Below are 16,579 nucleotides of genomic sequence, written 5' to 3'. Positions count from 1 at the left end.
AGCAACCTGCCATCTGGTCTTGCTAAACCCACCATTCCAGAGCAGGAGGTCCCAGGCCACATCAGAGGGCTCTGCGGGCCACTGGTTGGCCACCCCTGATATAAACCATTCCATTGTAGCTCTGGCTGTATGTTTAGGGTCGTTGTTCTGCTGGAAGGTGAACCTCCACCCCAGTCTCAAGTCTTTTGCAGATTCTAACATTCTTCTAAGATTGTCCTGTATTTGTCTCCATCCATTTTTCAACTCTGACCAGCTTCCCTGTCCCTGCTGAAGAAAAGCATCCCACAACATGATGCTGCCACCACCATGTTTCACGGTGGGGATGGTGTGTTCAGGGTGATGTGCAGTGTTCGTTTTCTGCCACACATAGCGTTTTGCTTTTAGGCCAAAAAGTTCCATTTTGGTCTCATCTGACCAGAGCACCTTCTTCCACATCTTTGCTGTGTCCTCCACATGGCTTCTCACAAACTGCAAACAGGACTTCTTATGACTTTCTTTCAACAATGTCTTTCTTCTTGTCGCTCTTCCATAAAGGTCAGATTTGTGGAGAGACGACTAATAGTTGTCCTGTGGACAGATTCTCCCACCTGAGCTGTGGATCTCTGCAGCTCCTCCAGAGTCACCATGGACCTCTTGGCTCTTCTCTGATGAATGCTCTCCTTGCCCGGCCGGTCAGTTTACGTGGACGGCCATGTCTTGGTAGGTTTGCAGTTGTCCCATACTCTTTCCATTTTCCGATGATGGATTGAACAGAGCTCCGTGAGATGTTCACAGCTTGGGATTTTTTAATACAACCTTACCCTGCTTTATACTTCTCCACAACTTTATCCCTGTCCTGTCTGGTGTGTTCCTTGGGCTTCATTAGGCCGGGTTCACACCGCTGCGATGCGGGAACGCCGCGAATCCGCGGCGTTTTCCCGCATCGCACACCTCCCGCCGGCAGTTCACACTGCCCTATGCGGACGGCTGGGAGTGTCAATGTTATGTTAATGACACCCCCAGATCCGTCCGCATATCGCAGTGCGATCTGCCGACTCGCACAGGAATCGGATCGCATGGTGTGAACCCCCATGCGATCCGATTCTGTTGCGGACCAAAAAAAGGGTCCCGTGCGAGTTTGCTGCGGGAGCGCTGCGAATTCAGCCATACTATCTGTATGGCTGAACTCGCATCGCTACGGAGATCGGATGTGATTTGCGGAGCGAATCACATCCGGATCTCCCCCCGCAGCAGTGTGAACCCAGCCTTATGCTGTTTGTTCACTAAAGTTCTCTAACAAACCTCTGAGTGGCTTCACGGAACAGCTGAGATTAAATTACACACAGGTGGACGCCATTTACTAATTAGGCGACTTCTGAAGCCAATTGGTTCCACTAGATTTTAGTTAGGGGTATCAGAGTAAAGCGGAGCTGAATACAAATTAATGCCCACACTTTTCAGATATTTTGAAAACCATTTATCATTTTTCTTCCACTTCACAATTATGTGACACTGTGTGGTCCATCACATAAAATCCCAATAAAATACATTTACATTTTTGGTTGTAACATGACAAAAATGTGGAAAATGTCAAGGGGTATGAATGTATATACAGGAGGAGGGTTAAAAAAAAAAAAAAAAAAAGTATTGTGCATCTCCCGGAGAGGCAGAGCACTGCATCGTCGCAGCATCGTGAAGGTCTGAATCGCGATGCATCGATGCTGCAATTATATTCAACACCCCTAGTGCAAACCTGGTGGCCAACTACATGAAACCTCTGACCTCCAATTGCCAACAAGGGTTTTGACACCAAGTACTCAGTCATTTTTTATGAAGGGGTCAAATACTTATTTCAATCATTAACCACATGCAGACCGGGCCATAGCTGAAAGATGGCTACAGCGAGGTTGGTTTATTCTGGGTGGAAGTCCGTGCAACATCCTCACAGAATCTTGCTCCCGCGCGCACCCAGTAACATCCGTGACCGCCGGATCCTCTGATAGCAGGCGTTTACCATGTGATCGAAACGTCAAATGACGGAGCGATAACTTGTAAACAAACCGGTGTCACGTCATGATGCCAGTTCCTCCCTCCCCTCTCTGTACCAATTGGTACAGTGAGAGGGAAGAGGGGGAGAGATGGCAGCAGCGCTGTGGGCTGGATACACTCTGCCAACACTCTGCCAGATTTTTTTTTTTTTTTTATTTTACCAAATTTTCTGCCTTTGATTTACAGAGCAATAAATAAAAAAAATTAAATAAAAAAAAATAACAGCGGTGATTAAATACCACCAAAACAAAGCTCTATTTGTGCGAAAAAAAGGACAAACATTTCATATGAGTACAGTGTTGCATGACTGAGTAATTGTCATTCAAAGTGTGAGAGCGCCAAAAGCTGAAAATTGGTCTGGTTAGGAAGGGGGTTTAAGTGCCCAGTGGTCAAGTGGATAAAATGCAAATTTATAACTTTTTTTTAAGAGAGAGTTTTCTGGATATTTTTGTTATTTTGTCTCACTGTTAAAATAAATCTACCATTAAAATTATAGACTGATCATTTGTCAGTGGGCAAAAGCACAAAATCATCAGGGGATCAAATATTTTTTTGCCCTTACTGTATGTGCCAGAAATTGCCAAACATGAAAGACACTGCCACACTGTTTAATACCAGTTTGGATCTCTAGACGCCATCCATGCACACTGGGCGTTTGTACCCGATGCATCAGACTCCAGCATTCAGGTGCGGGTGGGAGGTAGAGGGCACACCATCCAGCCCCACCACCGGCAGCCTGGAAAGCTGCTGACGTAAGAGCGCAACAGATGAACACTGGAAATGACGATGAGAACTTCCCCTTTCTCTGCAAAGACATCGAATGCAATTTCATGTTGACTGGAGTTCTTCTTTTTTTCCCAGACACCAAAAACACACAAAGAGAACTCAGGGCCCTATATTTAGCACGTAGGAAATGGATCATCGTTTGCGACACTTGTATAGAGACGATGGGGAAGATTTACTAAAACTGGTGTCCTCAGAATCTGGTGCAGCTGTGCATGATAGCCAATCAGCTTCAGCTTGTTCATTTAAAAGGGGTTGTAAAGGTTCACGTTTTTATTTTTTTTCACCTTAATGCATCCTATGCGCTCGCCCCCGATGTCCTCTTCGCCGCTCAGCCTTGCCGTTGATTCGCTAGAGTAGAAGGAGTAGAGAAGCCATTGGCTCACACTGCTGTCAATCGCATCCAATGACGCTGCGTGCCAGGGGGGGGGGGGGGTCGAGTGATATAGTGAGCAGCTATAGCCGCCGCCTGTATCATGGGAGCATGGCCGCAAGAACCAACCACCATGCGAGAGAGCTTAGATGAAGGTGGTTATTTCTTGAGGGAGGAGCTGAAACAGCCGCCGAGGGACCCCAGAAAAAACGCCATTCGGGGCCACTCTGTGCAAAACGAGCTGCACAGTGGAGGCAAGTGTAACTTTTATTTTTTTATTTTTTTTACCAACAAAGTTTTACCTTTACAACCCCATTAAGCTTTAGCAATAAAATCTAGAAGCCGATTGGCTTCTATGCAGAAGTTGAACCCGATTTTGCTTTCCTCGGTATTAGTAAAATAGACACGAGCACTGAAACATTTTTAGTTTTCGTTGCATTTTTTTCTTTTGCTTTTTTCGGAAATTCAGAAATTAGAAAAATAAATAAAAAATAAAGGGAAGAAGAAAGAAAATCAGTAAAATTCAAAACAACTAGTAACCAATTATTAAAATTATAGGTATTGGAATTTCCTTTCAAATTTGTCCGTTTATGAACCTAACGAATACAAAATTTATCTGAAGTTACGAATTATTCGAAATAGCGAATGCCGCATCTAAACAAATGGAATGGAACACATCAATAATAAAAAGGTTTTGTTATTTATTATTAGATCGTTATGTTGCATTCGTTTAGATACGGCATTCTTTATTTCAGATAATTCATTCAAATACGTTCACTAACAGCCAAATTTGAAAGGAAATTCCAACGCCTATAATTTAAATATTAATTATTAGCTATTATTTCAGATTTTCATTCTTTTGAAATGTTCAGATTGCCATTCTTATTTTTGGATTTTCTAATTTTCTAATTTCCGAAGCACTGCTTAAACTGTTGGTGCTATATAAATCAATAATAATAATAAAATCTGGAAATTTGAAAATTTAGAAATTTGAAAATTAACGAATTTGTCGAAACCCATTAAACAAATTCCGAACTAAACAAATTGCACATGTCTAATAAAATAACCCCTTACATGTTTTCAAACTTCTGCTTGCTGATGTAGCTCAAAAATCAGAGACGGTTCTTTTATATCAAGAAAATGATAGACTTCCCTTTATCTTATGAGCCATCATCTTCCTGCTCAACACTACTAATTGTGCATTTAAAAAAGGGGAATTCCAGGTATGGATATTTTTACACACAGTTACATTGAATCAAACCAAGTATGTATGTGCCATACCTATAGTAATATCCAGCTTTCATGGGAATCCTAAAATAGGCACCGCTACCACAGCCTCTAAGCTTCCGGGTCCTGTTGCCTTCTGAACACAGGAGGTCACTCACTTGGCACGGGTGCCATTCAGACAAGGCTTTGAATGAACCCATTCCCTGCCAGGTCCATACATCGTACAGACCTAACACAAGGGGGGTTTGCATACATTCCCGGTAGTGCTGTCACCCGCTTGCTTCCACACACTCCTGGTAACGGCCGCACCCCCCCCCCCCCCCCACCCCCACACACACACACAACCGCCATGTACCCCAGGCTCTGCTTGTCTATCTGCGGGCTTAGGACCGACATAGCAGGTGCCACTGGGTACAGGGGAGAGAAGAGCAGACACACGTTCCCCCTCCCCCCCCTTGTTGACCCGAAAAGCGACTGCGACAGCCTCTCCGTGTCCCCGTCCAGAAAATAATATAATGCGATGCAATCTGCATTGCATTACATCCAGTGAAGCCGAGAAGAGACAGCTGGGGTCTCATTAAAGAGAATCTGGCACCAAAAAATCATCACATAAGGGATTTTTTTCACCTATGTGATGAAAAAAAAAAAAAAAAAAAAAAAAAACACGTTTTTTTAAAGTAAAATTTAAGTTACACCCAAGCAAAATATTTTTGAGCTCCTCCCCCCCCCGCCCCCATGTAAGTAAACGCACGTGTTTGGGTGCCTACACATTAAAACGTAAATTCCGATACACGTTAGATATTGGCGAGCATGCCCAAGTGAGAGCAAACCAGTCCTCCTCCAACACTGAACTGATGACCTATAGGGGGCTTTTCAAGTATCGCCTTTGGAAAATCATAGAGTGCAGAAGTTTGTCGCCATTTCAAAAATTTAAGGTTTAACGTTGGGTATCCATTTACTTGGTGCAACCTTGACATTTTGATAAGAGACAGCTTCTCATTAAAGAGAATCTGACACCAAAAAATCATCACATAAAGGGATTTTTTGTCACCTATGTGATGGAAAAAAAAAAAAGTTTTTTTAAAGTAAAAATTTAAGTTACACCCAAGCACATAAAATATTTTTGAGCTCCCCCATGTAAGTAACTTGGTGCAACCTTGACATTTTGGATTTCATAAAAAAAAAAAAAAAAAAAAAAAATTTCTGCTAGAAATTTACTTAGAACCCCCAAAACTTATATATAAAATTTTTTAGCAGAGATCCTAGGGAATAAAATAGCGGTTGTTGCAATATTTTATGTCACACGGTATTTGCGCAGCGGTCTTTCAAACTTAATTTTTTTTGGAAAAAACACACAGATAAAAAAAAAAAAAAAAAAAAGTAAAGCTAGCCCATTTTTTTTCATCCAAAAGTTTTGATTACCTGTTTTTGTGTAATATATATATAAAAAAAAAAAAAAAATTACACATTTCATTCTAAATTATACATACAAGTGAACTGTTTGGATGTTTTGTTTTGTTTAATAAATGTAAGAAATTTTCTGGATCACTTAAGGCTGCTTTCACACTGGAGCGAGCAGGCGTTGACGGTAAAACGCTGCCAGTTTTAGCGGCGCTTTACCGTCATTTTAGCAGGGCACTTATAACCCAGCTAGCAGCCCAGGAAGGGGTTAAATGTGCCCGTGAAGCGCCGCTGCCAAAACGCATTGCAGGTGCTTCGGCAGCGGTGCCCATTCATTTCAATGGGCAGGAGTGGTGGAGGAGCGGTGTACACCACTCCAAAGATGCTGCTTGCAGGACTTTTATTTAACGTCCTGTCAGCGCATCGCCTCAGTGTGACAGCACTCGGGGCTTCCACACAGACTGCAGGAGAGCCGTTTTGCAGGCACTTTACAGGCGCCATTTTAATGCGCCTGAAAAACGCCCCAGTGGGAAAGGTGTCTAACTGTTAGATTTTATGAGATGAAGGGGAAAAAATAAATAATCGGCCTAACATATCGGCCCAAAAAATAAAAAAAATAAATAAATAATATTCGGCATCATATATCGGCCATGGCGATTTCTAAATAAATATCGGTATCGGCCAGAGAAAAACTCATATCGGTCGACCTCTAGTCGCATGCACGCAAGCTCCGCGAGTAGGATCCCGCGATCGTCTCACGGGGAGGAAAAATGGGAAGATGCTAATGTAAACAAGCCCCCTGCCCGCAGACTGACAACCAGTGACCAGGGTTGTCGGGAAGAGGCCCTTGTCCTCATCAACATGGGGACAAAGTGCTTTATGGTGGGGGGCGTGGGGGTCCCCCCCCTTCCCCAAAGCATCCACCCCCCTCATGTTGAGGGCATGCGGCCTGGTACGGTTCGGGGGGGGGGGGGGGGGGCGCACTCGCTCGTACTCACCTCCTTTCCTGACCTGCCGTGCTTGGATAAGAGTCTGCTGTGGATTATGGGCAGTTTTTTTGGCGTGGGGGTCCCCCTTAAAATCAATACCAGACCAAAGGGCCTGGTATGCTTTTGGAGGAGGAACCCATGCAGTTTTTTTTTTTTTTTTTTTTTTTTAACAATTTGCGTGGAGTTCCCCCTTAAAGATTCATACCAGACAGACACAGCACCTGATATTGTCGTGGATCAAAATTGGATCCCTGTTCATTAAAATCGGATGCATATCGGACTTTAAAGAGGGATTCCACCTACAAAAAAAAAAAAAAAAAAAATATTAAAAGCCAGCAGCTATAAATACTACAGGTGCTGACTTTTAATAAATACACACTCACCTGTCCCGGGGTCCAGAGATGTCGGCAGCCGAGACCGATCGATCGGGTCTCGGCTGCAGCCGCCGCCATTCTAGGTTAGAGAATCAGGAAGTGAAGCGTTGCGGCTTTAGTTCCCTACTGTGCATGCGCGAGTCACGCAGCACACTAGGAATGGTCCGCGCTGTCTCCAGGACCTGTGTGTGTCCCAGCAGACAGCGCTGCACGACAGGAAACGGCACATGCCTGGAAGTGGGTGAAAATACCAGGTATCTACACCCCCCCCCCCCCCCCCGAACCACTGTGACCTACAGGTAAGCCTAGATTAAGGCTTACCTGTAGGTCCAAGAATTATCTCCTAAACCTACACAGTTTAGGAGATATTTACAAAAAGACAGCCACCTCTGTCTACGGCGCATACACACTGGGCAGGCCGCAGATATGCCTCGAGTGTAATTCGACATCATCGCTGCTCAGGCGAATCACAGCGCCGGAGCAGCGAGACCCAGAAGTCATTCCGGGATCCATGGCAGCAGCGGACATGAAGACGGAGGACCGCTTCGGGGGCTTCGCTCTCAGGCAAGTTATTCTTAATGAGCTAGTATGCTATGCATACTAGCTCATTATGCCTTTGCCTTACAGGTTGCTTTTTTTTTTTCCCCCCAGATGGGTTTACAACCACTTTAAGTTGCAGGGCAAAGTCAGATCTAAAGTGGTACAAGTGCCAGTGTGAACTCGGCCTTAGATAAAATGGCTCTTATTAATACCGTGTCATTGATATCGATTTAAAGCAGCTGTGAAAAGTAAAAAACAAAAAAAAAAAAACAAAAAAACAAAAAGAAGAGGAAAAACATGGTCCATTGGGGGTACTCGAGGACTGAGGTCGAGAACCACCGCTGTAGATCGTGATCGCCAAAAAGCACCTCCAGGGGTCTGTGTACTCTCCAACAATACTATCAATAGATATTTGCTTTGTACCTCCCGGCTCTGCAGAACACGACCCGCAACAATAATAAAACATTACAGATCCTGTCGGTGTAAATACGAAGCTTCAGTTTCATCGGCTTTCAAGGCCATTAATGCACTCGAGTTGATTTAGCATTGAATAGAACAACTGATCTTTGTTATATTCTTCAATGCCAAATCAAATATGTGTTTTTATTCAAGGAGAGAAACAGACATACAATTCGGGCTCCAAGTCCTTGCACCCCAAGTGTTGTATTACCCGGCACCAGAAAAGAACAGAGAGTACCCCAAGTACCGGATACATACAGAAAGGAGACAAGGAATGTGCTTATTTTAAGAAGAAATTAAAAAAAAAAAAAAATATATATATATTATATATATATATATATATATATATATATATATATATATATATATATATATATATATATATATATATATATATATTATATATATATATATATATATATATATATATATATATTTTTTTTTTTTTTTTTTTTTTTTTTGAACATTTACAATCACTTTAAAGAGGAAGTAAACCCTGATGGGTTTACTTCCTCTTTTTTTCCCTGCAAAGGTAAAGCATAATGGACTACTATGCATCGCATAGTAGCTCATTATGTGTCACTTACCTGACACAGGAGCCAGCGAAGTCGCCGCTGTCACCTGTAGTCCGCCGCATCCATCTTGGTTGTGGCGTCTCTCGCAGCTCCGACGAATGACAGCGGAGAAGCCGCGATGACGTCACTCCCGCGCATGCGCACGGGAGTCGCGTCTCGGAGCTCCGACGCTGCCATTCGGCGGAGCCGCGATGACGTCACTCCCGCGCATGCGCACAGGAGTCGACAAATTAGGCAAATCCATTCTTGGACTTGCCGCATTTAGTGCGCCTGCGCGCCGCTGTCTACGGCGCATGCGCCGTAGACAGCGGTGCCCGTTTTCGGGCAAATATCTCCTAAACCATATAGGTTTAGGAGATATTACTTGGACCTACAGGTAAGCCTTAATCTAGGCTTACCTGTAGGTCAAAGTTGTTTGGAAGGGTTTACTTCCATTTTAACCACTTGCCAGTTGACACTTCACTCCTACATGTGAGAAAACAAAAGTTCTTGCAAAAAAAAAAAAAAAAAAAAAATGTATATATAATTTTAATAAGAAAATAATAATGACTTAGAACCCCCAAACATATTTTTTGTTGTGTTAGCAGAGACCCTATAGAATAAAATGGTGGGTTTTGCAATTTTTTTATGTCACGCATTATTTGCGCAGCGGTTTTCCGAAATACAATTTTTTGAAAAACAAAAAACACAAAACAAAACACCTTTCATGAATAAAAATAAAAAAAAATAAAGTTTGTGCAATTTTTTGGGGATAAATGTAAAAGATGATGTGACGCCGAGTAAATAGATGCCAAACATGTCACGCTTTAAAATGAAGTCTGCCCATGAAATGACGACAAACTACGGTGCTTAAAAATCTCCACAGGGACGCTTTAAATCACCCTTTACAGCAGGGACAAGCAATTAGCGGACCTCCAGCTGTTGCAAAACTACAAATCCCATGAGACATAGCAAGACTGACAGCCACAAGCATGAAACCCAGAGACAGAGGCATGATGGGACTTGTAGTTTTGCAACAGCTGGAGGTCCGCTAATTGCAGATCCCTGCTTTACAGGTTACAAGAGTTTCACAGGTCTGGGGCTAGAATTATTGCTCTCGCTCTGATGTTCGCGACAATACCTCACATTAGAGCTGCACGATTTTGGCTAAAATGAGAATTGCATAGAAGATAGATCACAATTCTCGCAGCACAACATCTTTCACATTAAAACAAATAAAAAAAAAAAAAATAAATAAAAAAAAAAAAAAGGGGCTAACTTTACTCTTTTTTTTTTTTCCCATTGAAGTGTATTTTTTCCCCATAAAAATTGCGTTTGAAAGACCACTGGGCAAATACAGTGTGACATAAAATATTGCAGTAATTGCCATTTTATTCCCTAGGGTCTTTGCTAAAATATATAAAATGTTTGGGGGTTCCAAGTAATTTTCTAGCAAAAAATAATAATAATAATAATAATAATAATAATAATAATATTGATTTAACTTAAGAAACAAGTGTCAGAAAAAGATTTAGACTAAGTGGTTAAACTTCCTGCGTTTACACCATTGTTTAAAAACTTGGCAGACTGTCTGGATTTTTTTTCTTTACACACAGAAGTTTCCCTTTGATCCAAGAAGGAAGCTTTAGTTACAATGTTTCATTTTAAAAACTTGGCAGACTGCCTGATGTTTTCTTTTGACAGCTGAGTGAGCAGATAAGTCTCTCCACTTGTTATATGAAAGAAAAATCGGCAAACTGCAATAGAGATAGACATTTGCGCATAAGCACAGTGGCACTTTTTTTTTCTTTTTTTCAAATATAATGCAATAAAAAGAGTCATACAATAGATTTATAGTTAAAAGTGTGAAATGGCACTTTTTTTTTATACACACACCTCCTAGATTGTAAGCTCTAACGAGCAGGGCTCTCCGATTCCATCTGTATTGCAATTGTTCTGTCTTCCCCAATGTTGTAAAAGCGCTGCGTAAACTGTCGGCGCTATATAGAATTTTTTTTTTTTTTTTTTATTATTATTATTTATATATATATATATATATTTTTTTGTACTAACTTTATTGCTGTCATAAGGGATGAAAAACATCCCTTGTAAGGTGGCCTCTTTAGAGATATTTGGGTTCTCCTCTGGCCTCCAATGCAGATGATCAGACACAGATCGATCTGATCAGCTGCTTTCTGCCCACAGGTGGCCAGGTAAAGCATCAAAGAGGCAGAACCAGAAGTGACAAACTACTCGTCACTCCTGGATTTGAGGGTTACAGAGAGAAGGGAGCGATGTCAGTTCCTCCCTCTCTCTCTCTGTACAGGGCACCCCATGGCTGCATCACTCCCAGGCAGCGCGGCGGGACCAGAGAGCCAGGGAGAGGTGGCCACCACAGCTGGAGTCGCCCCCCCCCCCCCCAACCTTCCGCCACCCGCAGATGTGATCGAGTGGTTAATTAGCAAATCAGATCCCTTCTGCAGAGCTAAAAGTTTAGAACCACTTTAAATGCAATCCATGGGCCAGGATTTCAGAATTTGAGGGGGGGGGGGGGGGTGTAATTCTGGTGGATTTTTTTTTTCTTTTTTTTTTTTCTTTTTTTATCTGTTATGGTCCCAATTTCAATCATAGTTTATTAAATCCCACCCCTAGATCTAAGTGGTTCTAAAAAGGCGGAAGTTTTTTTTTTTTTTTTTTATTTATTTTTTTAAACCTTCTGCATATACCCCCCCCCCCCTCCAATACTTACCTGACTGAGCCCCATCTCGATCCAGCAATGTGCACAAGAGCAGTGGCTCTCTCTCTCTTCAAATCCCCCCCCCCCCCCCCAATTGGCTCTCACAGCAGTGGGAGTCAATGGCTCCTGCTGCTGTCTCCAAGATAATGAGGAGGGAGAGAGTTCAGACAAGCTGCTTATGCGCACATCGCTGGCTCCACTGTCACTAAACCCACATCAAAAAAAAAAAAAAGGATCAATAAAATGGTGTATTCCATGCTGGTCATACTCAGTTACTATAACATTCGCTTTCTGTAATCTGCCAAAAAATCTGTTTGATCCTGCTGCTCTCCATCGCCCCCTTCTGTCCAAGTCCCAATACAGCTAGGATTTTGCAGCTGTGGTGGTAACTCTGCACATGCTCAGCATTTCCTTCCCATCACATCTGAGCAGCACATGTGACTATAGCACAGTGGTAAAATGACCGCCCACTCCCTCCTCCATGCCCACTAACCAGCTAAAAAACGAATTTAGGATATTACAGTACATGTAGATTAATGGAGACTTCACCTCCCTCTTATTCTCAGACACAGGCACATCATATTATTGCCAAATAACATTTTATTTCAATATACAGTAGATTTTAAAATAGAGATTTAAAACAGTTTGCGTTTACTTTGGATTTTAAAATGAGAGAGATAGATATAGATATAGATATAGATATAGATATATATCTCCCCATCTTGAACATGTGACTAGCAGAGGACTAGAAGCTCCTCCTGCTTATGTTTACCTGCAGAAAGGCTGGGAGATATCTGGGTCATGTGAAAGCTGGATATTGAATAGGGAAAGAACACTAACCCCTTCATATCCATATCGAATGAGGGCTACAGCGTGGATCTGCTTTGTCAGGAGGCAGTCAATAGACGTCCTCCCCTTTGCACGCTCGTCACGCCCCCTGATGGGTGCGCATGGCGCGCGCTGTGATCGGAGTAAGGGGGGGGGGGTGTCGATCCCTGACCCTTACCACGTGATGTAAAACAGAAGATTTGTGTGAGATGCAGCTTCTTTTGAAGGGGCATCGGTCCCAAAGAGGCAAAGCTGCCTCATATGTGCCCACCAGTACCACCTGCCAGTGCCACCTATCAATGCCCACCAGTGGTGCCAATCAGTGGCACCTAGTAGTGCTGCCTCAGTGTCACCTACCAGTGGTTCCAATCGGTGCCTCATCAGTGCCACCTAGCAGCGCTGCCTATCAATGTCACATACCAGTGCCAATCACTGCCACCCATCAGTGCCCATTAATGCAGCCTATCAGTGCAGCCTCATCAGCGTACATCAATGAAGGAGAAAAATTACCGGTTTACAAAATATAAAATGGTTTTTACCATTTCAGTCTTTTTTAACAAAGGTTAAAAAAGACCCAGGAGGTGATCAGAAACCACCAAAAGAAAGCAGTTTGCAAGGAAAAAAAAAAAATTGGTCTGGGCACGGGGTTTAGCTACCCAGTAAGCAAGAGGTTAATTGAAATAATACACAGTGCCGTCATCTACATACAGAAAAGAGAATGGACAAAGTAAAATTTAAAAACAGTGCGAGTTTAGAATTACTTTAAAGGACTCTCAGGTATTGTACCCAGACATCATATAAATACCAACAAATATAATACCAGCAATCCAACCACAACAACATCAAAAGATGTGGATCACCCAACCTCGGCAATTATTATTTGGGCACCCAGAGATAGGAGTTGGTCACCTGACTGAACATTATTACTATTGAAGTCGGCAATCAACGCCTCCACTCCGTACATAAACATCCGTGGTTAGCCAACACAAGCGCGCACGTTTACGGCATTATGGTTTTAAATATTCGATTAGTTGTCAGATCTCCCAATCATCACCCCATGTCGCCGATCAACTATATAATAAAAACATTTAGTACTGCGTCACAGAACCAGCTCGAAAAATGACCAGGTCACACTGCAGACATTGGAGTCAAATATATATATAAAAAAAAAAAAAAAAAAAAAACACACACACCAACCAAAAAGCAAGTATATTAGTTCACAATATGCAATGAATGGCGACACTTTCACCTACCTGTAGATAGAAAAATAAAATCACTGCAATGACTGAGAATCCGGATCTCCCGAAATATTATTTGGACACCCAGAGATAGAAGTTGGTCACCTGACTGAACATTATTGCTGTTGAAGTCGGCAATCAATCAACGCCTCCACGCCGCACTCCGGCTCTCCCGAAAGAAGGAAATGCGGAAAGCGATGGACTTGGTTCTACACAGAAGGGTGAAGTTCAGTGAGTGAGAGGGACATGACCTCTGTAAACACACTCTGACCACATACACAGAGCAACTACAATACCGGAGATACTCCTAGGAGGAGCACTTTACAAGAGGAACGCGTATTTTACATACTGAACTTTACGGTCCTAAAGCCACCATTTCTTTGCATGGTCGGAGGCTCGATTCACATCTATGCATCTTGTTTTTTAAGCGTTTCTGCAGTGCTTTTTGCGGGGCTTGCCGCGTTCTTTTGGACACGCGTTTATTACTGCGAGCTGCGATTTTTGTTTACAATGTGGTTGCTTAGCAACTAGCTATATACAGTGTAAACAAAATAAATAAATAAAAAAAAAAAAACACACACAAATCGCGGCATTTGTGTTTTGGATGCAAGTCCATTGAATTCTATTACATGCAAAACGCTGCATTTTGCATGAAAAAAAAAAAAGTCCCAGACCCTTTCCAAAAACGCAGAGGCACAAAAAAAATAAAATGTATTGATGTGAACATGTTCCATAGGAAACGATGTTAAAAATTTCCCTACATTTCTGCAAAATGCATAAAAAACGCATGAGCGTAAAAAAAGTATAAGGATCAACCGATCTGTTTTTTCGCTGCCAATACAATAACGATATTTCGGCCACCTCTCCTGCCGATATTTTGTATAACTAAACAACAATTTTTTTACGGTTTTACACTGTCATTTTATTGAATTTTTTTTTTTTTTTTTTTTAAATCACTGTTATTGCTGTCACAAGGAATATAAACCATACCTTGTAACACGTACTCTTTATGGAGAGATGGGGGGGTCCCCTCCTCTGCACTTCAAAGTATTCAAAAACTTCAAGATACGCGTTTTTGAATACTTTATTTTAGGGCTGTGGAAATGAAAGATTAATTCCTCGATCAATCGATTTTTTTGATCGATCAAAATTCTTTTGAACGGTACGCACCTCTCCGCCGGCTTCCGGGTCTTCAGGGGGTTCCGTCGGAGATCTGGTGATGTCACGCACATCAACATCACCGGACTCCTCCCCCCCTTCCCCAAGTGCCTCCGTCTGCTAAGGAAGGGAGGAGTCTGGTGATGTCAAAGTTCTGACTGGACGTAACCCGTATGGGGAGGAGCTACGCATGACTTCACCCGCTGCTGCCCTATGGAACTAACACGATTGTCGGCTTTACATGCTGTGTTTTTATCATCTTTATGTGAGTAGTTTGTTTTTGAACACAAAAATGAAATCTTATACTTAAGCGGTGAGCACTGAGATCTTTTCTTTCTACCCATGACCTGCCGTCCTTGCTGAGATCTAAGGAGACGCGAGAGAAGTTTATGGTCCATGTTAACCCTTTTGATACCCGCTTGCATGACCACCTGTTTGCACAGGGGTCCATGCCATAAGGTAAGAGTGATTAGTTAGACTGGAGGTGGGGGGGGATTGTCACGCTACTGTGGGGGGGGGGGGGGGGGGACTTACGTCAGTGCTACAGTTTGAATTTAAAACTTATTTGTGTGAACTGTGGAGTTAAGTCATGGATTGTGGAAACTAACTAGTGTCGGGGGATTGTATCTCTCAACCTTTGCAACACGGAGGAACCCTTGAAATGACCTTTCGGTCTCAGGGAACCCCTGTTAAAAAAAAAAAAAAAAAAAAAGGGGGCTATATCTAAAACTCATGATACATTGGTGCGATGGTCAGTGGAAGAGTGTTCCTTACATCTGTGGTCTTGGGGAAGAATTTCCCCCTACAGATAGCTAAAAAGATCATTTGTGTCGTCAGTAGGAACTTATCTTAGAGGCAAAAATTGGTCACCGATCAAGGAACCCCTAGCAACCATTGGAGGAACCCTGGTATATAGTGTATACCACTGACTAATGCAGAGTTGCAATGCAAGGAGATCAGCTAAAAGTAATTGGATCTGTATGTGCGTTATAATTAATCGAAATTAGTTGATTAAATTGATAAAATTTTATCATTTTTTTTTTTTTTTTTTTTTTTTAATCAGTAACAGCCCTGCTTTATTTTTTAAAACTGGTGCCTTTAAGCTGCCAGTAATCCAGGAAGTGATGTTGTGACATCGCTTCCGGATTACTAGATCCGAATGAAACATCGACTTTGTTTGGGTCTTCAGCTGGCGGATGTGCCGGCTGGTTGCCGGTGGGACAGGAGAGCCCGGGGCGAGCGGCCGGGGGGGGGGTTTGGGGAATAGAACATCCCCTGCCTCTTCTTGTAATAACAGCCGAGCGCAACCTAGGAAGAGACCTCACCACTTCCCTGGGTCATCCCAATTCCTAGGCCTGAGCACTGTCACGTGAATTAGGGACCGAAGTCAATATTTCCCTGGGTCACCAACACAGCCAGTTTCAGCACCAGCAGCGGAGAAGAAAGGAAGGACAAGGGAGCACCAGCAAGAGAGTATAAAGAGGGTCAGGGACGCCCTAACCAGCAAGAGAGTATAAAGAGGGTCAGGGACGCCCTATGCAGCGACTGTCACTCTGCCCAGTGGAATGTACATGCAAAATAAAATAAAAATATTATGAATAGTAATATTTAGGTCATCACACCATTTTAGAATTCAGAAAAGGTTATTATATACCAGATCACACGGAAATATACATGTGATGCGATGGGAAGAAGCCTTCATTCGACAACATACAGCTTCACAGGCTATAGGCGGCATTAGCATTTATTATAGGATTATAAAAGGTTACGCATTCCTGGCTGGTCATACACGTTTGCTAACAATAAGTGATCTGTCATTTAAATCCTACTATGTTATATCAAACACTGGCTGCATGCGGGATCATTCCACGAAAGAAAGGAGGCCATTCC

General features: G+C 42.5%; 1 protein-coding gene across 8 annotated transcripts in view; it reads right to left on the bottom strand.

Annotated features, from left to right (window-relative positions):
* LOC143958214 (C-myc promoter-binding protein-like) overlaps window positions 1–16,579 on the bottom strand; it is a 250,429-nt gene that overhangs the window by 198,097 nt on the left and 35,753 nt on the right. Inside the window, exon 1 of one of the 8 annotated variants that reach the window (XM_077467698.1) lies at window positions 13,547–13,718. The exons of the other annotated variants lie outside the window; for them this stretch is intronic. The gene's annotated coding sequence lies outside the window, so the exon portion shown is untranslated. Of the gene's footprint in view, window positions 1–13,546; window positions 13,719–16,579 lie in introns of those variants that run through there. 8 annotated transcript variants of the gene reach the window in all.

Source organism: Lithobates pipiens, unplaced genomic scaffold (genome assembly GCF_037356315.1).
Source record: "Lithobates pipiens isolate NorthernLeopardFrog02 unplaced genomic scaffold, aLitPip1_a1.2 Scaffold_6, whole genome shotgun sequence".
Classification (NCBI taxonomy): domain Eukaryota; kingdom Metazoa; phylum Chordata; class Amphibia; order Anura; family Ranidae; genus Lithobates; species Lithobates pipiens.
The sequence above is the reverse complement of the archived record's forward strand: the minus strand, read 5'-3'. Positions and strand labels throughout refer to the sequence as shown.